Raw genomic sequence first — 25,287 nt, forward strand, 5'->3', positions numbered from 1 at the left:
ATTTTTACTTTTTCTCAGCTTGAATTTTGCAGCGGGAATGCATCCAATACTTTTATATCCAATATACCTGATAAAGAAATGGGACCTGCTTAAATAAACATTGTAATCATTTTCCCACAGAGGCAAGCTATGTGTTTACATATGAATAAAGAAAAGATTTTCAGGAACAAATAAATGGCTTTATATTTTTAGACATGCTAACAATAGCAAATGGAGAAGGAAATGGCAACCCACTTAAGTATTCTTGCCTAGGAAACCCCATGGACAGAGGAGCCTGGCAGGCTACAGTCCATGGGGTCCCAAAAGGGTCCAAGCTGACTTAGCGACTAAACAACAACAATAGCAAAAGTTCCACACCCCTGATTTCTGAGAAAGTACTAGAAAGTGCTTAAATTCAAGGACTTGGTACTCAATCAATACAAGTACCACACTCTCACGGCATCATTAAACCTTTGGATTTGAACAATATCTGAGCTGTCAGTATCATTATAATGCTATCATCATAACAATTATTATTCCTTTAGTTTCCAGAGACAAAAGCCCAACTCAAAAGCACTAAACTAACCTAGGGGATTTAGTGTCTTATGTCACTAAACCATCCAGAAAGATTCAATTCAGGACTCAAACTATGTCCCCAGGAACCAGTTTTTCATTTCCCAGTAAATCCATGTCTCAGCTTTGGCTCCATTCTTTAGGTCACAAATGGCTGCAAATTACTGATAGCAGGTTCCAGGACTATATTCTTGGTTTAAATCTATCTAAAGGAGCCAACATATTTGTCCCAGCATTCCTAGCAAAACTCCAAAATGTTCTGTACCTGGTCCATCTTAGAGCACAGATTCACCCCTGAACCAATAGTCATTGGAATCAAATTTAAATACATGAATAAAATTTAAAGGAATTTTAAATTTTTTAAAAATCTTTTAAAGGAATAAATTTTAAATCTGGCTAATCCCATGGACAGAGGAGCCTGGAAGGCTACCGTCCATGGGGTCACAAAGAATTGGACACGATTTAGCAACAAAACCACCAGCACCAATATGCTCTCCTTTTAGGATCCTACCACACAACTGAGAGAGAAGTATTCTAAGCCAGAAAGACTATGTATTGCCAGAAGAACAAAATGCAGTGCGGTGAGGTAAGCTTAGATGATTGATTTATTTGAACTATTAATCAAATGTGTTGAAATTATAAGACTATCAGAAAGAGAAATTGTGTTCAAATCAGTTTGATTCTTTTCACCTAGATAATACTTTGACTTTGCTTTTGATTGTGAAGATGGTTAAAAAAAAAAATCAGTCAAAATTGAAATGGGCTATTTTGGAAATCCTAAAGATTACATTCTCAAACTATGTTGGAGCTGTTGCATAGACATTGTTCTGTCATATCCAAGATACTATTTGAATGCATAATGTACACAGCCTTCTAGCACCTTTGGACTACATGGGAAGAGATTTCTAACATAGCCAGGGCCTGAGGAGAACCCATAAATGAAGCTATTGATGCAAAACTGTATGGATTAAGTTCAACACCTTGAATTACATGGGAAATGAACAGGAGCTGGGGGGCAGCTAAGGGAACACAGGTGTGGCACGTCCAGGGGCGCCCACATTCTTAAGTCAACAGGCAGCCATATTCTATTCAAGCTGCCTTCCCCGGGTGGTCCAGCTAACAAAGCTTCCTGTCATAAAGTTATCGCTCAGTACAAGGCAAGTGCATTGTGAATGCCAGGTTCAAAACAGCTCATTGAAAACTTCTTGGTTAAGTAATTAAAGCAGGCTGAGCTTTGGGAAATCCTCCAAGAGGGAGCTCATTTTGAGAACAGCTTTCCAATTCACATGTTTCATAAGCCAAGGGTAAGCTGAGTTCACATGAATAACACACACACACACACACTCCACAAATTGTGGGATTAAAATGTAGAGTTGAGGTCAGGGCTAGACCACAGCAGAAGTGAACTGGTTTAAAGAAAACTAGATATTTTGTCTCCAAAACCATCTGTTTATTGGATTGTTATGCTTGATTGCTACTACTTGTATCTTCAGATTCAAATCTATATCAGAAAGACTGCAGGTGAAGTTGCCTGCCTATCAGACACACAGCTCACCTTTTTTCTTCTTTGGGTAAAAACCAAATAATAAGTTATATATGCTTCACATGCATAAAAAGCAAAAAGAATTTTATCTTCTTCCAGTCTGGAAAAAAACAAAACAAAATATAGTTATTGTTCCTAGAGATCATTAAAAATGACATGGAGAAACATCCACCATCTATCCTGAAGACAATCTTTTGCCTCAGGCGAGGTGATCAGAAAGGATAATTTTTTAGTCTCTTCCAATTTTATTTTTCAGTGTGTATGTCAAGCGTATGGTATATGTTTTCCTTTCTTCAGTCTGTAGAAATTGCCACTGTGTACTTGTATCAGTCTCGTATGATTCTACTGCAACTAATTACCACAAATTTAATCTTTCAAAGTCCTGGAGGCCAGAAGTTCAAAACCATTTTACTAGGCTAAAGTCAAGGTATTGGAAAGGTTGATATCTTCTAGAGGCTCTAAATCTGTTTCCTTGCCTTTTTCAGCTTTTCTGGGTACCACCTCCCTCCATCTGTAAAGCATATCACTCTTCTCCAGGCTTCCATTATCACATCCTCTTCTCTTCTGGCTCTGACTTCTCTTGTCTCTGATCCCTCTTGTAAGGACTGTTATAATTACAGTGGACCTACCTGCATGACCCAGGATTATCACCCAAGTCAAGACCCTTAATCGTATCAGCAAAGTTCCTTTTAGACATATTTGGAATTCCATTCCTCAGCCTAGCATAGTACTTCAAAAAATTGTGTTGATGTCATTCTATAAGATTATTCTGTGTTTGCAATTTTTCAAAAAGCCTATGTGTGCTAAATACTGCTAGCAACTCTACTATCTTCAAAATAGTGTACGCCCTTGAGGAACTTTAATCAAGTTGGGAGACATACTTATCAGCCCATTAGACAAGTTTTAAATAATAAATAGTGTGATACCCAATGTTATCAAGCCCTCACCATGTGTCTTTAGTGGGAGTTTGATATTCAGGAACTATATCAGATGCTAGGATGAAAAGATGAACAAGTTATGGTCCTTATCCTGATGGAACAGGGGTCCAAAGTAGAAAGAGAACATATAGGAGAAAAGTTCATGTTTATAAATACTATAGTTTCACACACACAAATTATCTTATAGACAGTCATGGTCCAAAAATCTGGATTTTCCAATATCTTGGCAAAAAATTAGTTATATATTCTTGGGAAGCTCAGGTTGCTTCTCTAATTGCTCTGAGTTTTAGCAGCTTGATAATTTTATTAGTCTGTGAGTTTTCTGAATATCTTTCAGAATCTTAACGAAAACTCTTGTCAGTACCAGAATTGATGGAAAATACAGCCCAAGAAGTTAAAGGATTGAAGACTATTCAAAAAAATAATTAAAAAAAAAAAGGAAGACAATGAGAACTGTTATAGATAGTGGGATAGTAAAGAAGGATGAATTCATAAAGATTGAGCTACTATGGAAAGAATTGCCAGTCCACCCAGGATAGGACTTCCCTTTTTAGAATGACCAGCATATGTCCATTTTGGCTTTGCTTGGCTGCTGTCATAATCCACAGTGCAAGACTTAATCTTTATTAATTCAGCACCCCCAATTGTTAAGCTAACTAAAGAACATAAGAAGCCAGTTGCTCCCTGGAGGTCAAAGTTAACTCCTGCCTAAAACCTGGGACTTTCTGGCACTAGGTACAAAGTTTTCTAGCTAAAACCTGCATGTGCCAGAACACTGATGAGAAAAAAATCATTTCAATTTATATACTTGAATTTCTTTCAAAAATAACCTCTCAAGAGGGCTGTGGGAAAACATATCTTGATCTATTCTGATGTGAAAGGCTTTCACTTGGTGTATCCAGTGCTTATTGTAAAATTTGATATTTTTTAAATTTTCTAATAGCCCAACTTTAAGATGTTCCTGAGCCCTGAAATAGGGTTAGGGTTGAATATCAGTGAATGGCCCTAAAAGTAAAAATAGAAAATCCTTTCTCACAAACAGCCTGGAGGTGAAAACCTGTGGGTTGCCGCTGCTGGAGAGCTGTGGCTGGCCCTTTTCAGTCTTGCTTTCTGAGTCTGAAAAGCCACTATTGTTGGTTGGTAGTATTAATGTGCTTCAGGAGGAAAATAAACAGCTTTCTACTGAAATGTTGATATTTATTGAAAAGGTGGAGTGGCCTTCTCAGCCCCCTAGAGTGAAAAAGGAGAAAAAAAATGACACATTGGAGGGAAATGATATAACTTGTAAAAGGTGTTTTCAGGAAGTTTCTGAGGTGGCCAGCAGACTTGGTATGTCAGCTTACAATTTTTTTTTATCCCAGTGGTAGAAATTAAGAAAGTACAAATTTTACTGGAAAAATAAATAAAAGTTTAATTGTAATGGTTGACCTGGGGAACGTGTCTTTTTCCATTCCTCTCCTGAGAACAAACTGCGAGGTATTCGGTGAGATACGAACATAAAGTTTCCAGTGTAAAGAGAGGCGGAATAAGCACACATATGATTTGTTGGTTTCTTATAATGCCTATTGCGAACCTGGAATCCACGATCCTTAAACACAAGGCTATTTTTTGTGGTCGCACAGTTGAGGTCTGTTTAAAAACAGCCTTGGAGTACGATAAATTCCCCCTACTTTCCCTAATGATTTAATTCTCCTTCATGTTCTTTATGTAAGAAACGTTACACCATTTGAACCCATGACATGAAACTGTTGAAGAGATTTATTCACTTCGCAGGTTAATTCCTGAAAGTGTGGGTCTAATTGTTGCATTTGGCAAGTGGAAATACAACATTTGGACAGCTACTCATTTCCTTTCTCAACAGCAGGTTAAAGCAGATTGAGATTTTGTAACCCCACTTTTCATTTCATGAGATTTACACCCTGTTCCTAGAGCAATCAACAGCCTGTGATTGATGGTGATGCCAATTAATTCGAGTAATTTTTTCCCATGAGCTCATGGAAAGTATCGTTACTGTGCATACAATTTACGTCTACACTCTGGACTTTTTTCCTTCATTTCTTTCACTGATCTATCTTAAGGTATTTCTAAGGCTAATCACATACAAATGGAACATCCCCTAGCTAACCTTAGATGCTTAGTAAAATTGACATTGTCCTGCTTATATATACTAAAAAGATAATCTGTTTCACTATTCTTATGCATATTCTACTTCAAACCTACTAGAGCCACAAAAAAGTTTTGAAGGGGCACTTTTAGTCATCCTGGATTCCAAAGATCTGTATACATCAACAAATATTTATTGTTCTAAAGTGCAATGAGGCATTTTTCATGTTTATAATGATCTTTACCATTTGTAAAGTGCTTTCGTATCCATTATGTCATTTGATACTAACAAGTACCCTGAAAATTGGAAAGGGAAAGTATGATTATCCCCATTTTATCAGTGGAAAAGGATAGAGGTTAAATGTCTTTTTCAAGGTTGAACAACTTAGGACTAACAGACCAGATCTTCAACACAAGTCTTCTGGCTCCCAGGTCAGAGTCCTCCCACTCCACCAAGGTTGTTCAAATTGTGTCCTAAGGAACCTCCTCTTGTGGCCTCCTAAAAGAAGCTTTGCAGAAGAGCAAAACAGGAATGACACAGCTCATTCAGAATTCCCTCAGAAAAAACAAAAGCCTTGCTTTTTTCTTTTTCTATTTTATGTGTTGAAAAACTGGATACATTTCTATTTGAACAAGAATGATAGGGGGGAAAAAAAGGGAAAACCACTACAGTTACCGTACACACATTGCCTTAAAATGATTAGACAACATTGGTGTGGTGACAATGTTAGTTCACTATTTTTTTCCAGTTCTAATAACTGATTTAATCAGTTTGAGAAGAAGAAAGGCCAATTATAGCAAACAAAAATGTCATTATCATCCTTAAAGCATTAAGAACCAGGTTGTCTGTTAATACCATAGTAGATAATTTTTTTTTTAATTCTATGTGGACCTTCTGGACACCTGTCAATTAATAATAGCAAAATGGTGATTTGAGTGAACACAGAAATCTGGCAGTAGACATGAGTAGCTGGATGAAGGCAAGGAGGACTAGATGTACCTCCACCTTTGTCTTTGTTCAGGGTACCACACTGGCCACTGATCACCCAGGCCAGTGCTGTTGTTCCTCTAACAGGCTGGATTCTAAAGACATGTGAATAATTTGCTTCCCCTTCCATAAGAGAGTTGTGTCATGATGCATATTCAGTCAGCTGACAGATGAGATTCAAGAGATGCTACATCTATGGTGGCCTCTCCAGGCATGAAGGAGAAGGAATTTGAGAGTGGGGCTGCTGCTGATAGCTCTTCTTCTCTATCTCATCTCTCACTCCCCTCACCCCTCCCAACACAAACACAGAGAAAATCTCTCTTTAGAAGGAGAAAAGAGAACTTGAGCAGAGAAAGCAGAGACAGCCTAGGTTGGCAGCCTCCTCTCCCTAGTTCCCATTGCCAGGGTTCCCAAAACAGCTCTGGATTCTGCAGACTTTCCCATTCTTTCCTGATTCTTCCAATAAAAACCTTCTTTTAGCCCAAGCTAGATGAAGCTGTTTTTCATCATCTGTGCTTGAAAAAACAAACAAACAAACAAAATCTGTTCAGAGTGATGGAAAGAGCAAAGATCTGAGAAGCAAACAGCTCTGAACTTGAATCATGATGACTCCAGCAATACAAACTTAGGCATTATTTAATTTCTCGAAGCTTCTGGTTCTTCCAATGTTACATGGTAGCATTAATAATACCTCTGTCACAGAATCATAGTGATGACTCAATGAAATTATGTGTGCAAAAATATCCGGCCACTTTTTCCTAATGCTGTCTTCAATGGTTAGGAATATTTCCAAGCCCCCCGTGTATTAGTCATTCATTCAACACGTATTTGTTAGTCAAGCACCAACTGTGGCCTAGTATTATAACTAGCATCAAGGTAAGAAAGTTAGAAACTAGAAAAAAAAATAGAGTCTTTGACCTCAAGAAGTTTGCGGTTCAATTAGAGAAACATGAATTATGGGGTGGATTGACGTCACAAAAGTTTTTGGCATAAATATGAATCAGTACCACATAAGGGAGTGACCAGGGAGGGGTCCAATGTGTCAGGGAAGTTTCTTAGGGGGAAGTAGAATCTGAGCCAAGGTTTGATGAAACAGATTGCCAGAGACATTCTTTCAAAATGAAATGATCTTCCTTATCTGTCAAAATTTTAGGTTCTTGATCCTTTTGAATGAAAATTTAATCAAATGGTGATCTTAAATTGTGTTTGATGACAATCCCCAGGGAGTTAGTTATTTGACCATACAAGGAAAATTGAATTCATACCCAAGCACTTACATGGTTTTTATTTTCTGTTCTAAATTTCTCCTCAGTTCCTTACTTTCTAAAAATATCTTGCCTAGGTTAAACAAAAACATTTGTCTCAGGGAAACGCAAACAAGAGTGTTGTTTAGAAGACTACAAGGAGAAGCTGTATTTTTATTTTATCTCTGTGATAATAGTAATTTTTAAAGGGTAGATATGTACTAAGTACAGAATATTTTTTCAGATTTCCTCTAACAGCACTTGGGTACAACTTTTCTTTCTATTGGTTCTATCAGACTATTTATTGCTGTTGATACAGTGAAATCTTTTTTTATGCTTGTAAGTTTTAAGTATACAATATTATAATGTGACCTCTATATACACCAAAAACTGATCACCCCCAAAAGTCTAGTTATGATCCATCATCATACAATTGAACACCTTCACTCCTTTGACCCAGCCCCCAGTGCTTTTCCCTCTGGAAACCATCCATCTGTCGTCCGTATCTGAGTTTGCTTTTGTTTTGCTTTTTTCAATTACACTTATGGGTAAAATCATATGATGTTTATCTTTTTCCTTCTGACATTTCATTTAGAATAATTCCTTCAACGTCTATCCATCCTATCTCATATGACAAAATTTCATTCTTTTTACGGCTGAGTAGTATTTCTTTTTTATACTGTTCATGGGGTTCTCGTGTTAAGAACACTGGAGTGGTCTGCCATGTCCTCCTCCAGTGGCCCATGTGTTGTCAGAACTCTCCACCACGACCCGTGCATCTTGGGTGGCCTTTCATGGCATGGCTCACAGCTTCACTGAGTTACACAAGCCCCTTTGCCGTAAGGCTGTGCTCCACTTGTGTGTATAGATCACATCTTTTTTATTCTTTCATCCATCAGTGGACACTTAGATTGTTTCCATGTCTGTCTCGGCTATTGTAAATAATTCCTCAGTGAACATATAGGTGCATATATATTTTCAAATTAGTGTTTCTGTTTTCTTCAGATAATACCCAGAAGTGGAATAGTTGGATTATAAGGTAGTTCTATTCATGTTTCAAGGAATCACCATACCGTTTTCCATGATAGTTGCACCAGTTTACAATCCCACAAACTGTATGAGGGTTTCCTTTTCTCCACATCCTCACCAGAACTTATTTCTTGTCCTTTTGATAATAGTCATTCTAACAGGTGTGAAGTGATAATTCAATGTGTTTTTTATTTGCATCTTCCTAATAACCAGTCAATCCTAAAGGAGATCAGTCCTGGGTATTCATTGGAAGGACTGATGCTGAAGCTGAAACTCCAATACCTTGGCCCCCTCATGAGAAGAGCTGACTCATTGGAAAAGACCCTGATGCTGGGAGGGTTGGGGGCAGAAGAAGGGGACGACAGAGGATGAGATGGCTGGATGGCATCACCGACTCGATGGACATGAGTTTGAGTGGAGTCCGGGAGTTGGTGATGGACAGGGAGGCCTGGTGTGCTGCGATTCATGGGGTCGCAAAGAGTCAGACACAACTGAGTGACTGAACTAACTAACTAATAATTAGTGATGTTGACCATCTTTTCATGTGTCTGTTGGCCATTTGCAGTCTTCTTTGGAAATATGGCTATTCAGACACTCTGTCCATTTTCCAATCAGGTTGTTTTGTTGTTGTTGTTGAGTTGTATGAGCTGTTTATATATTTTTTACATTAACCCCTTATCAGATATGTATGTGCTCAATCTCTCAGTCATGTCCAACTCTTTATGACCCTATGGACTGTAGCTCGCTAGGCTCCTCTGCTCATGGAATTTTCCAGGCAAGAATACTGGAGTGGGTTGCCATTTCCTCCTCTAGGGGATCTTCCCAACCCAGGGATCAAACCCACATCTCTTATATCTCCTGTATTGGCAGGCAGATTCTTTACCACAGCACCACCTGGGAAGTCCTTATCAAATATGATATGATTTGCAAGTATATTCTCCCATTCAGCAAGTTGCTCTTTTTATTTTAATGATGGTTTCCTTTGCTATGCAGAAGTTTTTCAATTTAGTCTAGTCCCATTTGTTTATTTTTTCTTTTGTTTTCCTTGCCTTTGAAGTCAGATCAACAAAAAGACCAATGTCGATAAGGTTATCGCCAATGTTTTCTTCTAGGAATTTTATGGTTTCAGGTCTTATATTCAAGTCCTTAATCCATTTTGAGTTAATTTTTTGTGTGTATGGTGTAATATAATGGTCAAGTTTCATTTTTTGTCATGTGGCTGTCCAGTTATCCCAGCACCATTTACTGAAAAGATTGTCCTTTCTCCTTTGTATGTTCTTTGCACATTTGTCATAAATTAATTGTCCATATGTGTGTGTTTATTTCTGGACTTTTGATTCTGTTCCAGTTGATCTGTTTGTCTTTCTCCCAGTATCATACTGTTTTGATTACCATAACTTTGTAGTTTGAAATCAAGGAGCATGACATCTCCACCTTTGTCCTCCTTTCTCAAGACTGTTTTGACTATTCAGGATATTTTATGGTTCTATACAGACTTTAGAATTATTTGTTCTAGTTCTATGAAATATGCTATTGGAATTTTGATAGTGATTGCACCAAATCTGTAGATTGCTTTGTGTAGTATGAACATTTTAACAATAATTCCTCCAATCTGTAAATGTGATATATCTTTTACTTATGTCTTCTTCAATTGCTTTCATTAATGTCTCATAGTTTTCAATGTACAGGTCTTTCACTTATTTGGTTAAATTTATTACTAATTATTTTATTCTTTTTAATGCAATTTTAAACAAGATTGTTTTAATTTTTCTTTCATATAGTTCTCTTTTTAATTTTTTGATAATTTAATTTAATTTTTTGGTCTGTGCTGGGTCTTTGCTGCTGCCCAGGCTTTTCTCTAGTTGCAACACACTAGGCTCCTAAGCTCATGGAATTTTCCAGGCAAGAATACTGGAGTGGGTTGCCATTTCCTCCTCTAGGGGATCTTCCCAACCCAGGGATCAAACCCACATCTCTTATATCTCCTGTATTGGCAGGCAGATTCTTTACCACGGCACCACCTGGGAAGCCCTTATCAAATATGATTTGCAAGTATATTCTCCCATTCAGCAAGTTGTTCTTTTTTTTTATGATGGTTTCCTTTGCTATGCAGAAGTTTTTCAATTTAGTCTAGTCCCATTTGTTTATTTTTGCTTTTGTTTTCCTTGCCTTTGAAGTCAGGTCATGAAACTCACATATTTGCTAGAAAAAGAAATTAGATTAAAAGTATAGCTTCAGTGTCAAGTGAACTCTGGGTAACCTCTGAGCCTCAGTTTCCTCATCTGTGCAAAAGAGGTAATAGTAGATGTCTCATAGAATTCAGTGAGTGTGAAGTAAAGGAATGTGAGTAAAGATTCAGAATAATTCTTGGTACATATTGTGGTAGGTACTTCTTTTGTTGTTATTTTTTTTTTTATTTTGTTGAAGTAAAATGGATTTATAATGCTGTACTTAATTTCTGCTGTACAGAAAAGTGACTCAGTCATACATGTGTACATATATATTTTTTCATATTCTTTTCCATTATGGTTTATCACAGAATACTGAATACAGTCCCCTGCGCTATACAGTAGGACCTTGTTTATCCTTCTTATGTATAATAATTTGCCTCTGTTAATCCCAAACTTCCATTCTTCCCTCCCCACCCTTCTTCCCCAGCAACCACAGGTCTGTTCTTTATACCTGTGAGTCTGTTTTTGTTTCCTAGATATGCTCATTTGTATTTTAGATTCTACATATAGGTGATAGCACAAAGTATTTATCTTTCCCTTTCTGACTTGCTTCGCTTAGTTTGATAACCCCTAGGCCCATCCATGTTTCTGCAAATGGCATTATTTCATCCTTTTTAAGGACTAACATTCCATTTTGTATGTGTATGTGTGTATCTAACATCTTCTTTATCCATTCACCTGTCAATGGACATCCAACATTTTATACTGAGGTCAAGTTTTTGTGTTGGGCTGTGTGAGCCATCCACCCCTGCTAACTTATTCCTTATCGTTGACTAAGGCTCTTTACTACCTTTGCCCAATCTTAAAATTTTTTAAGATATAAAGCATGTTCATTACAGACAACCCCGTACATATAAATAATTACAGAAGAAAAGAAATTAAAATGCTTAGAAACACATTCATCCAAATCAAGTCCCACACATTGTTAAATACTGTTTCTCTTCTATTTGTAGATTTTTTTCTTTTTTAAAGTTTGAATTTGGGGAAACATCCATGTTGTCAGGTGTCACCAGCTCTAAAATTTTTATTCATTCAAGAAATATCTGCTGAATATTTACTATGTGCTAGCTACTCTTCTTGACAATGGAACAACTATGAATAAAAGAGAGACAAATCCCTGCTCTCAAGGAGCTTGCCTTTTGCAGAGGTAGGAAGTGAGATCTCAACTATTCTACGTACAAATCGTATAATTGCTATAGAGAAGGATAAAGCAGGAAATGAGGACAAAGCCAGGGATGTTTGAGCAACTTCAGAAAAAAAATAATCTGGAAAAGCATCACTGAAAGTATGTTTTTAAGTATAGAAGGAGGTGAGAGGGCAGACATCAAAATATGTAGGAGAAAAGCATTCCAGCAGAAGCTAGTGTAAAAGTCCTGTCACCTGCTTGGAGTTTCTGAGAAATCCAGAGTGGCTGACTTGGAGCCAGAAAGGGAAGAGATGAGGTCAGAGAGGTGGGGTAGGGGTGGAGTGCAGATTTTTTTTAGGTCCCTGTAAGCAATGTAAGTGAGCCTGGTAGGCTATAGTCCATGGGGTCATGAAGAGTCGGACACGACTGAGTGACTTCACTTTCACTTTTCACTTTCATGCACTGGAGAAGGAAATGGCAGCCCACTCCAGTATTCTTGCCTGGAGAATCTCAGGGACGGGAGCCTGGTGGGCTGCCATCTATGGGGTCACACAGAGCCGGACATGACTGATGTGACTTAGCAGCAGCAGCAAGCAGTGTAAGAACTCTGACTTTGAGTGAGATGGAAGATATTGGAGGCTTTGAGTGATGGAGTGACATGGTCTGACTCATCTTTCAACAGGGTCACTTCAGATGCTGTATTGAGAAAAGACTGTAGGAAAATAAGGAGACCAGTTAGGAAGCTGTTGCACCAATCCATCAAGAGATGATGGCTTGATATGCAAACTATTACATATAGGATGATAACCAACAGGTCCTACTGTATAGCATAGAAAACCATATTCAATATCCTGTGATAAACCATAATGGAAAAGAATATGAAAAGAATATATATATATTCAGTTATATATATAAAATAATATGAAAAATAATATATATATATATAACTGAATCACTTTGCTTTACCCCAGAAACTAATACAATGTTGTAAAACAACTATGTTGTTGTCACTGCTTAGACACTAAGTTGTGTCTGACTCTTTGCGACCCCATGGGCTGTAGCCCACCAGGCTCCTCTGTCCATGGGATTTTCCAGGCAAGAATACTGGAGTGGATTGCCATTTCCTTCTCCAAGGAATCTTCCCGACTCAGAGATTGAACCCACATCTCCTGCTTGGCAGGCAGATTCTTTACCCCTGAGCCACCAAAATCAGCTGAAAGCCCAAAATCAACTATACTTTGATTTTTAAAAAATTAATAACTGCATCTAATTACAAGGGAAATTTGAGCATTAATAATGTTTACAGATTTTTTTAAAATAACAATAAGTGATTGCAAAGGAGAACTTTGGCAACACTGAAAATGATTGAATGGAATAGACACAACATTTTTGAAAAGGTGGCTTCTATGATTACTGATTACATTTGGTCTCATTTCTATCCAGTTGAAGGAAGAGAGACAGGCAATCCTGAGGCTGGTCAGAGGTAACCTCACTCTTCTAGGCAAAGGGTAACCAGTGCCTAGATTTGGGTGATGCAGTGGGGATAGGAGGAAAGGGACAAAGATCATAAAAGTTAGGAAGGAAGTGGATAAGACCTACTGATTCATTAGCATAAAGAACAGAGGCAGAGAAAAGCCAAAGTGTGATGTAATAGAAAAAAGCATTAGTTATCTTCTTGGTTTTGCCATGACCCAGATATAAATCCTCAAGACAGTCATTTAAAGTTCTCTTGGCTTCAATGTTCTCATCCCTACAATAAATGTGTAGTTATAACTTCTGAGATCCCTTCCAGATCTAATATTTTGAGGCTGCATGGCCAGATTAATAACAGTAGTATGAACAGAGACACCAGGGAGAGATTTCATTCCAAAGACTAGGATTTAGATTCTGAGGTTGCCACTGTTGTGTGACCTTGAACAAATGACTTAACCCCTCCATGCATCACTTTCTGCTATAAAATGCAAATAATAATAGTGCCTATATCACAGAGCTATTCACATAAACCTAAAGAGAAGTGCCTGGCATATAATGTTTCAATAAAGCTAAGAAATTAACAACAGTGCCATCCATACTTATCTATAGAATTGATCACAACTGTGGCTTATGAGCCCAGCACTGGGTCTCTTTGGACACCGACTCTTGCCATCAAATTCAACTTTCATTATGTCAATAACCAAGTAACATATTATGGTGGGAAATACTGGGTGTTTTTATAGGAATATGCCACGTAGGTACCTGGGCAATGGGTGGCTGAGTCATCAGGCTTGAGGAGTTATAGCCTTCAGATGCTACTTCCTAAAAGTGAATGCTAGTTGTCACGTCCACTCTTCCTAGCCCTGCACCATCATGTCCTAATATTTGTCATAGGTATTACCCTAAAGCAACAGAACATAAAGATCTGAGTCATTTAGAAAAAAAAATAAGTGTTGATCCAGCAGCTGAAACTGTCAGAAGCAAACCACTTTGAGAACACTGGGTGCCCATGCATCAGATGGAGCAAGTGCGCCTGTTCTTCCGGGTCTCAAGGGTGGATAAAGTAAGAAAGGACGAGATGGCGAATGTACAGACACCCACTGATTCCCTCCTGCCCAAGCCTGCCTTCACCTGAGTCTTAGTATAAGGATGGCGGTTCAGATAATGTCCATCAACTGAAAAACAAATAATTACGATTTGCCTAGGACAGTAGGAGGAAAACCAAGAACAAGAGGGCCAAGTCTTGCAGAAGGTCCCAGTGAGGAAACCTTACTGGCACATATGCCTTGATAGTAAAATCATAGAAGACACCTAAATTTTTAAAAAAGCAGAGAAAATTTGCATTCTCATTTAAAATTCAATCTCTGAAAAAAAAAGAAAAAAAGATTCGATCTTCTGGATTTTGTAAAATGAGTTATTTCAGAGCCAACTTTCAATTTCAGCTTGTGTGAGGCTGCACGCATCAGGAACTCTAAGCCACCATCTAGAACAGGACTAAGGGTACTTTCCAGTCTCAAGTCCAGGTAATTATCTTGAAGTGCCCTCAAACTTCACTTTAAAGGCCACCCAAATTGCTAGTTTGGAAATTTATAATGTACAGGAGAAATGGTAGTAAAATAATTCTTTCTTTGTTTCTCTCCCTAGTGCCAAAGAATATTTTTGTTTTATCTCTGTTTCTAAAATTGTTTCCATTATTCTTAAAATTATGCACTGGATAGTCAGAATGGTTATATCACACTTGATGGCCTCTCATTAAAAAAGTTCATAAAGGAAGAAAGTGACTCTGTCTTCCCGACCACCCAGAACACCGACTCTTACAATCAGGCTCAGGGAAGAAAACCAACCATCACAAGCAGGGCCCCTGTGGCCCCTGAACACTTGCTCTCAGTAACTAACACATTGAAATTTCTCACTGGCTATCTTTTCCTCTACAAATGTTAGTGGACATGGATCTGTATTGTGATTTTTTTTCCCTGCTGACAAGCAAAGCTATCAAGAGGAGATGGGATGTTGAAAGGCTGCTGATGTAGAAGCAGTTTGCTCTTGAGCTCAGCCATTTCAGTGGTCACCTCCAGCCCCTCTAGCAATTTTTGAAGAGCCTATTTCTCTGTATTAAATCTCTTTCTTCTTTATATACCTGGAGGTATTTCTATTTCCAGCTCTGAACTTGGACTGATAATTAATACAACTTGTCTAGGACAGATGACATCTAGGGATAGTACCAATATAACATTAAAAAATTAATTTTTTCTGATGTATAAAGATACATGTCAGAATTGGTTTTCTGGCTGCCTTACTTTTTCTAAGTGGAGTTATTTTTATTGGTGCTTCCATTTTTCCTGTTTTCCTAATTATTAAAATACCAGTGGAATAAACACAAGCAGCACAGTCAGGAATTCTTGACTCAAGAAATGGAATTTTTCTTTTCTGTTCATTTTCTTGGCTACTCAATACTTGGAAGGAGATGACATTTGTGAATCTTGGTAGGGTTATGGAAATATTTAGCTGAGAGCTGTAAAGTCAATGGTCAAATGTTTCTTAATAATGAATAACTTGCCTAGTTGTTACAGACTACATGTTGTCACTTCTCTCCTATTATGTTGGCTTTAAACATGAGAAAACTGGAACTTGGAAAACTTTAGTCAAAGTAAACATCAAGTGGCCAAGCCAGGACTCAAACCTGGGATATTCTTGTTCCAGACGCCATGTCCTATCCTAGAGCAGGTTTCTACCCCACACTACTCCCCTTGCTTTAGAGATCAGGCCTAAAAATTTTAAGTGTATATATAGGTGTGTGTGTGTGTGTGTGGGTGGGTGGGTGGGTGGGTGTGTATAGCAAGTGATACAAAGCTCTTACCCTTAATCATGCAGGGTCCTTAGTTTTTCAGCTGTATTTTTTGCTATACATTTTTTTAAAAATCAGGGTATATTTTAATCTTGATCCTTTACAATGCTTTATATATGTTTATGATGTTATTAACTATACCATTGTAATTATATAATGTTTAATTTATGTATAAAACATGATTTATCTATGCATCTACAAGTGTATACGTGTGTGTTTCTTGATTAACCTCTGTGGTTTTATTAAATACTGACCTTCACCTTTAGAAATTTCAAGGAGGAAGGGGCATATTGGAACTTCAAGTGCCAATTCTATTTTCTATCTTTAGATCATCTACATATAAAGCAAACCACTTTAAGCCTGTTGCTTGTCTGGTGGTTCACAGTTCTCTTTATAGCTCTCTCTCCTCTTTGAGAAATTGGTTTCTTCTTTCTCCCTTCTTGTCTATCCTGCACTTGGGCAGTGTTCCCTGGTATCAGGTGGTATCAAAAGTCTTCCTGAAATAATGCAAGTAAACTTTTTCTTCCTTCAGGGTATCTCAAATCTCTCGATAGCCTTCATTTTCTGTACAGTATTGTCATCCTTAATCATTTGGAGGATCTCCTAACAGCCTTTGGTGAATTTCTTGTACTTTTCTGTTTTACTGTATCTGCAGGTTTAGTACAGGCATGAACAACAACTGGAAGCAGAGCCATAGGTGGAGGCTGGGGAGGCAGATTACTAAATTCAGTGTACCTTAAACATCAGAGAGAGCAGATGAACAACTCTTGTTCCTTTATTTCTCTTCTGCTACTTGAGAATCTTTACTCTGTAGTGGAAGACCAGCTATGGGGATTAGGTTCTATTGTTTAAACTTGTTCCTGTGTTTAAAAAATGATCAAAGAAGACAACTTAGGTGGTACAAACACACTTTTATTTAACACTTCCTGAAGCATATAGTCTGCTTCCCCAGAACTGCAAAATAGGGCAGAAGGCAGGAAGCTTTAAAAGGATAAAGAATAAAGATTAAGGAAGAAAAAAATAGAAAATATCTGATTGGCTGGGGCCACATAGTCACCCTTGTTTGGGGTGAGAAGGCCCAGAGGTGGCTTGACATTTGGGGACTGGCCACTCACATAGACTGTGTCTATAGCCAAGTGGAGGATTTGCAGGGACAGAAAAGCCATCCCAGTTTCAGTTTGCTGACATGGCACCCCAGGCAGGAGTAGCTCCATCTGTGGCCTAGAAAGTTATTTCAACCCATGGAATTTTTAGAAAATCATTAGATGACATTTTAGAATACTTTTTAACCACGTGGCACTCTGTTACACAGAGCCAACTCTCTCCCACCTGGTTTGAACATGGAAAAAGGTAAGAAAATGCTGTCCAGAAGTCAGTTGGCAAATCAGAAACATACAGACCTGGAAAAAATAACAAAGTTGGTTGGGTGATAGACCCTGCACCAGAAACATCACAACAGGCCTGATGAGGTGATGAGGTGAGAATGGTAACAGTTCAGGAGAGGGCAGCTACCGAGGTCGGAAGAGGCTAACATTTGCTGAGTATCTTCTTGGTATTGCGTCCTCTCCAGTGTGCTTTTTGCTTGAGTCATCTTGTAAATGATAGTCAAATCACACCCTTGGAGTAGAGTTTTACCTAGTGGGGTATGATAATGCAAGGTAAATGAGGACAGCACTGGGTGGAGCTGACCATATTCTATGTTCATTCACGTTTTGAGTGGGAGCATCATCTTTGAGTTTTATTGTGCCTGTTTACAGATGCAGGATTTTGGTTTTCAGTAAGCTCTGTGCTGCGGAGGTGCTGGGTATGTAGAGCTATAGCATCTAGAACTGATAAGCTGAAAACTGCTGCTGCTGCTGAGAACATGGGGTGTACTGCTTCAAGTTCTAAAGCGAAAGAAGGGCAAACAGAACCACCTCCAGAGCAGAATTAAGTTGCCTTCTCATTGGGGTGTAAGTTCCAAAGTCACCACACTATAAATCATGTGGAGTCAACTTTATCTTTGGAAATTCCTTAAGTAGATTTTATTTTGCCAGTATAGAAAGCTCAAAAGCTACAAATGATATCCTTTTGTTTCTCTATGTATGCTCTCTATAGGTTCCCCTTCCTGGGTTCACTGTGAATCCTGTGGGAATGGTGAGCCTAAATAAGGAGGGTAGCATAAAGGGATTTCCTGCCAACGCTTTTGTCATTGTTGTTTGGTGTAACACGGATATCATTGACTTGCTGTATGTTAAATGAGCTTTTGAGGCAGCTCTTCTATTACCAGGAGAGTAAAGGAAGCTCAAAACTATGTCATATATCTCAGGAACTTAGAGACACTCAGCCTTAGAGTGACTCACTCTGTAGACCCCATAGCTACCATAAAATATTTGGAGGAATGTTCAGTGAAAGAGGAATTAGAACAGAAGTGGGCATTTTCAAACAACTGGTAATGGCTGTCTGGATTACTGTATTAAAAAGAATGTCAGGCAACATCCAAGATTAGTGGAGAAGAATTCTGCTTAACAATGAGATCAAAAGCCAGTGTCCAGATGTGACATGTGTTGGAACTGAATGGATCCAGTTGGTATATACTGAGCACTTCAAAATGGAGCTCATGTGGGACTGGGAACGCTGTTTTCTGTCATGTACACTGAGGAGTCAAAAAAGTCAGTCTGTAACATGGTGTCTTAGGTCAATTACACTTCAACAAAACAAAAAAATTTTAAAGTCAGCCTGGAAAAAGAGGAAAATAAGAGAGAGAGAGAATAGAACAATCTTTCAGAAATTAGAGAACTAACCACCCCAAAGAGCATTCTCCTTCATTCCTGGTGAGTTTCTGCTTCTCAGGCATTCTCTCGTAAAGAATTCCTCATATCCTCCCAATGAATTCCCTTTTTATTTTTATTTTTTTACTTTAGCTGGTCATTTAGGTTTCTGGCTTTTGCAACCAAATAATCCCTAAGAGGTCTATACCTCAGTGGGGGCATTTTTCAATCCATTTAATTCAATTTAACCAATATTTACTGAATGCTTTTCATGCTTCTTACATATACTCATTTGGGTCCAGTTATGAGCCTGACCTGTGACTGGAGTCTATGGATGATTCAAAAGGAACAGCAGGCATTGATGATGATGAAACATAAATAAATGAGACAAGGCAGACCATAATGTGAGTCCTTAGTTCTTCCCAGCCAGGTCATATGTTCTGAGTTGTCTTTGACATTCCTTACAACTGGTACTAGTGGGTCAGAGGCGTGGGTGGCAGCGGCTGAGACCTGGCCCTTCTAATTGTCACAAGTGCAAACCTGAGGGATGAGGGGGAAGTTTGACACAGGAAATGGCAGCCAGAAGCACGTCTCTCTGATGATGAAGAACACAATCCAGTGAAGCTCTTTAATTAATCAGATCTTTTTTTTTTTTTTAATTTCTTCAGAAACTACTGCCTTAATCTCTGAAGATAATAAACCTCACTTGAAGTCTTGAATTGACTCATTCTCCATAATGACTGAGATACAAGTAGAGCTTTTATCCCACAGAAACCATTACCAAGACACAACCAATTAAAAAGCTAACCAAAATCTCTGTCCCAAGTTAGAACACTTAGCTCTAGGAAGAACCTGAGGAAAATAATAAACAGTTTCTTTGTGTATTCTGACTGCAAGGTCAAAAGCAAAGGAAACCCAAACCAAGTCAAAAATTGGAAAGTAAGCTCTTTTATGATATGTGTGTGTGTTATGTTGTTGTTTAGTTGTTAAGTCATGTCTGACTCTTTTGCAACCCCATGGACTGTAGCTCGCCAGGCTTCTCTGTCAATGGGATTTCCCAGTCAAGAATACTGGAGTGGGTTGCCATTTCCTTCTCCAGGGGATCTTCGTAACCCAGGGATCGAAACTGCATCTCCTGTATTGGTAGGCAGATTCTTTATCGCTGAGCCACCTGGGAAACCTGTGTGTATGTATATGTTTGTTCAAATATATATCCTATATATTCCCAAAATATATAACTTGTTTAGGAGGAATGATTACAAAGATGGGATGCTTAGTTTACATGTGAATTCTTCTCAAAAAGAAATCTTTCTGCAATCTTTCAATGGACCCTGGCCAAGAAAACTGATGAGTTTTCCATCCAAAGGGGAAGGAAAAAACGCACCTTGCTTAGATAAAGCTAATATCAAAAGGAAGTTTCGCAGCATCACAGGGAGCACATGACTCTGGGTGAATGGGGGAGTGGGGAGTTTTGGAGTTGAGGAGAGTGAGAATGAGAGGAACTATCAAAGGACAGAAGACGCTGCTTCTAGCCTGGACTGCACTGTAATTGTCTGTGAATCTGTCCAGTCCCCTCGTTAGGTTGAACATCCATCCATCCATTCATTCATTACTTTAGTGATGTCTACTAAGCACTAATCATGTACCAGATGCTGTAGGAAGCACTAAAGACACATCTATGAAGGAAGCAACAGAAGGTGTATAAAGAAAATTATAGCAAGGAAAAGAGATGACGAGTGACAGAAGTGTCCTCAGATAAGACAATGAGGGAGGCTTTCTGAGGAGGGGAAATCTGACCAGAGACCTGAGTGAAGTGAGAAGGGAGCCCTGCAGGTCTATATCTGGGAGTGCCAGGCAGTCAGAGTATCTGGGACAAAGGCTCTGAGCAAGGGCTGACTTGCAAAGTTACAGGAACAGAGACGAGGCCAGTGTTGTGGGAGTGTAGCAAAACAGGAGAAAGTCAATGAAGATGTGGCAGAGAGGGAGCTGGAGCCTGGATGACAACAGCCTTGTACATTACAGTGAAAGACCCAGCTTCCATGCTCTCAGAGTAGTTCCCAATTCCTGAGCCCAGGGCTTGGGTCTCACTCACCCCAAGGTCCTGGCAGTGCTTTCATGCTGTAGACACTATGCAAAGAAACTAGTTAGTAACTGTGAATAAACTACTCCAGAATAAACTCAAAACAGGCACATGAGGGGCCCCTAGCCATGCGAAATACCTGTGTTGGGTTTACTTAGAGATTTTGGCAGTTCTCTGCACAAATGACCTTGTCTTTGGCAATCAGCTAGTCACATTTGCTACAGTAAGACTAATCATTTTTATTTCCACATAATTGCTGATCTTGGAGCTTGGCAGGCAACTGCTCGAGATAATAAATGCCTGAAATGTCGAGAGACCTGGAGCCACAGTGGCACACGTTTTAGTAGTCATTTTGGCAGACTCCTTAGAAGCATTTGTTGAATAATCTACTTCCATATTTTAGAAAAAAATTGAGTTCTAAGTCAATGACCCAAGAAATGCAAAGGAATTGCTCCTGGCATGACAGATTCTATGAGTTGATAGAAACATTTTTCACTCCAGGATTCTCTTAGGAAATTATGAAATGACATTGCTTCATATAGAAATTTTCTTCAGTATATATTCATTTAGCATTTATTTTAAAATTACATCCTCTTCTTTTTTAAGGAAGACAAAATTAGGGAATTTTCTTTTTTTTTTCTTTCTTTTTTCTTTCTTTCTTTTTTTTTTTTTTTTTTTTTTGAGGCAAGAATGGCCTTTGACTCCAGGTTAGATGAAGATATCCCATACAGGACATTGAGGGCTTTGTGATGGCAACAGGAAAAGCCCAAGAAAAAAGAGAACCTTGCTGAAGGACACATGCCCGAAAGGGAAGGGTGGGTGCTGCCGGGGGAGGGGGGAGGAAGGCAAAGAGCTAAGAAGATGAAGGAGACAGGGAAGTGACTGCTATTTCAGGAGATGCCCTGATAAGCTTATTGCAGTGTGTGGAGCACAGTCAGTGACCTTTAACTGGACTCAGATTACATTCGCTGTCAGTGTTCGGTCGTCACAGAAATGGTCCCATACTTTTGAAAGAACATACAAATAGAGCTAGGCTGAAACCCCATCTGTAATGCTGCTAGGTTTTCACCAGTTCTGGTGTAACATCCACATAGATAACGAAAGCCACTCTACATTCTTGACATTGACCACTTACTAAGCCAAGTAGGGTGCTGTGGTCCCAGTCTTAGCATAAGAATGATGGGTGTTCAGATAGTGTGATTGTTGCAGGAGGTGGGGGAGGCCATCTGAGGGGAGGAAGAGAAGGGATCTATATAGGATGGTTTTAATTTTATTGAGACCATTTCTTGGAGACTTTATTATCTTTAAATAAGTTTTTATGGTAGTCTGCAATATGTATTCTTGAGTAGTTCTATTTTTAATAGTTTCTTCATTCTGTTTTCCCTTCTTCCTCAGAAGAGATGCCATCTCTTATATTTTAAATCTCTTTTAAAGGATTTAATTGTATAGTGCTATTAAGACCGAAAATATGTCAATTTAGTGAGGGAAGAGATTTAATTGCTTCTGAACATCCACATTTTGAAATATAAACATGTTTCTTTTTCTCTTTGGTCAATTTGGCAGCATGAAGTCACTTATTTGTGGCTGTTATTTGTCTCCACAATTTCCCTTAATAGTAGGTTTCACAGTCTCTATATTCATGAAGCATTTCCTTATGTCTGGACCAAATCCCTTTTTGCTCTAATTTGAGGCCAGAGACTCTGTGGAGCTGCTCACAATTGTCTATTGAATAGACAAACACTTGGAGTTTGTTTTGAAAACTCACTTCTCTTTACCAGGGTAGACAATCCTGATCTCACAGTCTTCCTCAGTGGCAGTATAATGCCTTTATAATAATGTGCTCACATATAAAACTGGTCCATAGTTCTGCAGCCTCAGGACTAATTCAGGAAATGCAACACAAAATTTACTTGACAATCTTACTTGATAATACTATTATCCCTCATACTGAAATGGTCCTTTAATTTACAAAATACTTTTATAAGCAAGAACTCATTTTATCTCAATCACAAAACTGTGAAATAAATAAGACTTCTTTTTCTTTTCTTTTAGCTTCTTATTTACAGATGAGGTCGCTGAATCTCCAGCCACACTACTAGTAAGGGGGAAAGCAGATTCAAGTCTGCTCTTTTGAGACAAAGACCAGGGACATTTCCACTCCCCAGCAGCTGCCTACTACGTGCAAAGCCCTGAGCTGAATGTTGCAAAGGATACGATGGTTACTCATTTCCTGCAGACCTGCTTGTGAGGTAAGGAGAAAGGTCTTAGGGAGGAAACTGAAAGATTTGGGCTCTGACTGTTAAGTAGGATTTGGGTAGGTGGAGAAGAAAGTTAGAAACACTCTTGGTATGAGGGGACCTGCCTATATGAAAATAAGCTGTGCAAAATCATTGCATGTTAAGCCTATCTCACGGTAAAGTGCATCCTTCGAGGGGTGATAAAGTTCCATGGTTAAGAACTAGGGCTATGAAGTCCCAGAGATCTGATCCACCAAGTACTAACTGTAGCCTTCTGGGCAATTTTCTTCATCGTTTTTTGTTTCATTTTTCTCATCTTTAATACAAGAGGATTAAATATAACTATTTGTATAAACACACTATAAACATTAGCTATCAAAGCACCAAAAATGCTAAAGAGACAAAAACTATGCAGCATTTAGTAAGAATAAAGGATGGACGGGGATATTCCTGACTCACATCTCAGTTTCTTACTTCCCAAAAACATAATTCAAAACCATTCATAGGCTCACCGATAGTTCCTACTGCTAAAGCATGAGATTGTTCTAATTTCACTCTCATTTTATGGAACGGAAACTGAGGAATCATTTGGTGGATAAACCCCTTATCTCTTCCACAGAGATAACTTCTAGTTCTCAGTGTTAACTCTTAGTGAGTTCAAGGAACCTAAACTGCTCACATAAAACTAGTAGGAGAATGAATCATCTTCTTAATCGGCCTCAACTGCCATTTACTTTCTGTCTTAAAATGCAGGTTTGGGGTATTTGTTGTGCATGATCTGTATTTTGTTTAAATCAGAATGGCTGTTTCTGTAAAACCCACTTCTCACTCTGTTCCCAATCGTGAATTAAACATAAGGAATATGACTGGATTTGCCATGCACTTACAGGGACTTGAGCTTAACCCTGAGTATCCCCAGCAAAATGCATTGTTTGTGAAAACTTGGGACTAAAAGAAAAATGAAATCATGATTTAGGGGACAGTGAGGAGGGCTTTTGCTGAAGAGATGGGAGAGGGGAGCATATCTTGCTATGAGGTTGATCAGTGTTTCTATTTTGCAAGGGAGAATAGAGCATCACAAATAGGTCTTCATGGCCATGCGTGAGTGGTACATGAGTACAGGCCACTAAATACCCGTGGTTCTGGTTTTCTTCCTTCTAAAGACTGCTTTGTAAGATGGGAGGAATGTCATTGGGATTTTCAGCATAGGTGTATTAGTTTGTAATGGCTGCAGTAACAAATTACCACTAACTTAGTGGCTTGAAACAATGCAAAGTTGATTATTTTGCTCTTCTGTTGAGTAGAAGTCCAACATGGGTTTCATTGGGCTTAATTAAGATGTTGGCAGGGCTGCATCCCTTTGTGAAAGCTCTAGGGTAACACTCAATTCCTTGCCTTTTCAGCATCTAAAGGCTGCCCACATTGTTGGCTTTGGTCCTCTGCCTCTCTCCCCAGTGCCAGCAAAAGTAGGTTCAGTCGATCTCATACCACATCACTCTTACCTATTCTACAGCTTCTCTCTTCCATTTATAAGAACCCAACTGGATAATCTCTCTAATTTAAGGTCAGCAGATTAGCAACTTCAATTTCCCTTTGTCATGTAAGATAACATATTCATAGGATTTGGTGATTAAGACATGGACATCTTTGGGGGACCATGATCCTGTCTACGAGAGTAGACAGTGCTGCCAAAAGACATCTTCAAAGCTATTTGTTCAATAGATCCATTGAGTAGTTAGGTCATAAGCCTCCTTTAAAAAATTTTTTTAATTTATTTTTAATTGGAGGATAATTGTTTTACAATATTGTGTTGGCTTCTGCCATACAACAATGTCAATCAGTCATAAGTACACATATGTCCCCTCCCTCTTGAACCTCCCCCCAACCTTCACTTCACCCCACCCCTCTGAGTTGTCCCAGGGTACCAGCTGAGGTGCCTGTGTTATGCAACAGCTTCCCATTAGTTATCTATTTTGCATATGGTAATGTGTATGTCTCAATGCAACTCTCTCAATTCGCCCCACCCTCTCCTTCCCCCATTGTGCCCAAAGTCTGTTGTTTGTCTTCACCTCTATTCCTGTCCTGCAAATATGTTCATCAGTACCATTTTTCTTGATTCTTTATATATATATATAATATACGATATTT

At 38.6% G+C, this 25,287-nt stretch overlaps 1 long non-coding RNA gene across 1 annotated transcript in view; it reads left to right on the plus strand.

Annotated features, from left to right (window-relative positions):
• The window catches only part of LOC122685525, a 37,598-nt gene extending 14,453 nt beyond the window's left edge, over positions 1-23,145 (plus strand). Inside the window, exon 3 of the long non-coding RNA XR_006338425.1 lies at positions 22,955-23,145. This is a non-coding gene — a long non-coding RNA (uncharacterized LOC122685525). The remainder of the gene's footprint in view (positions 1-22,954) is intronic.
• The last annotated feature ends 2,142 nt before the right edge of the window (positions 23,146-25,287 follow it).

This window comes from Cervus elaphus, chromosome 28 (assembly GCF_910594005.1).
Source record: "Cervus elaphus chromosome 28, mCerEla1.1, whole genome shotgun sequence".
Taxonomy (NCBI): Eukaryota; Metazoa; Chordata; class Mammalia; order Artiodactyla; family Cervidae; genus Cervus; species Cervus elaphus.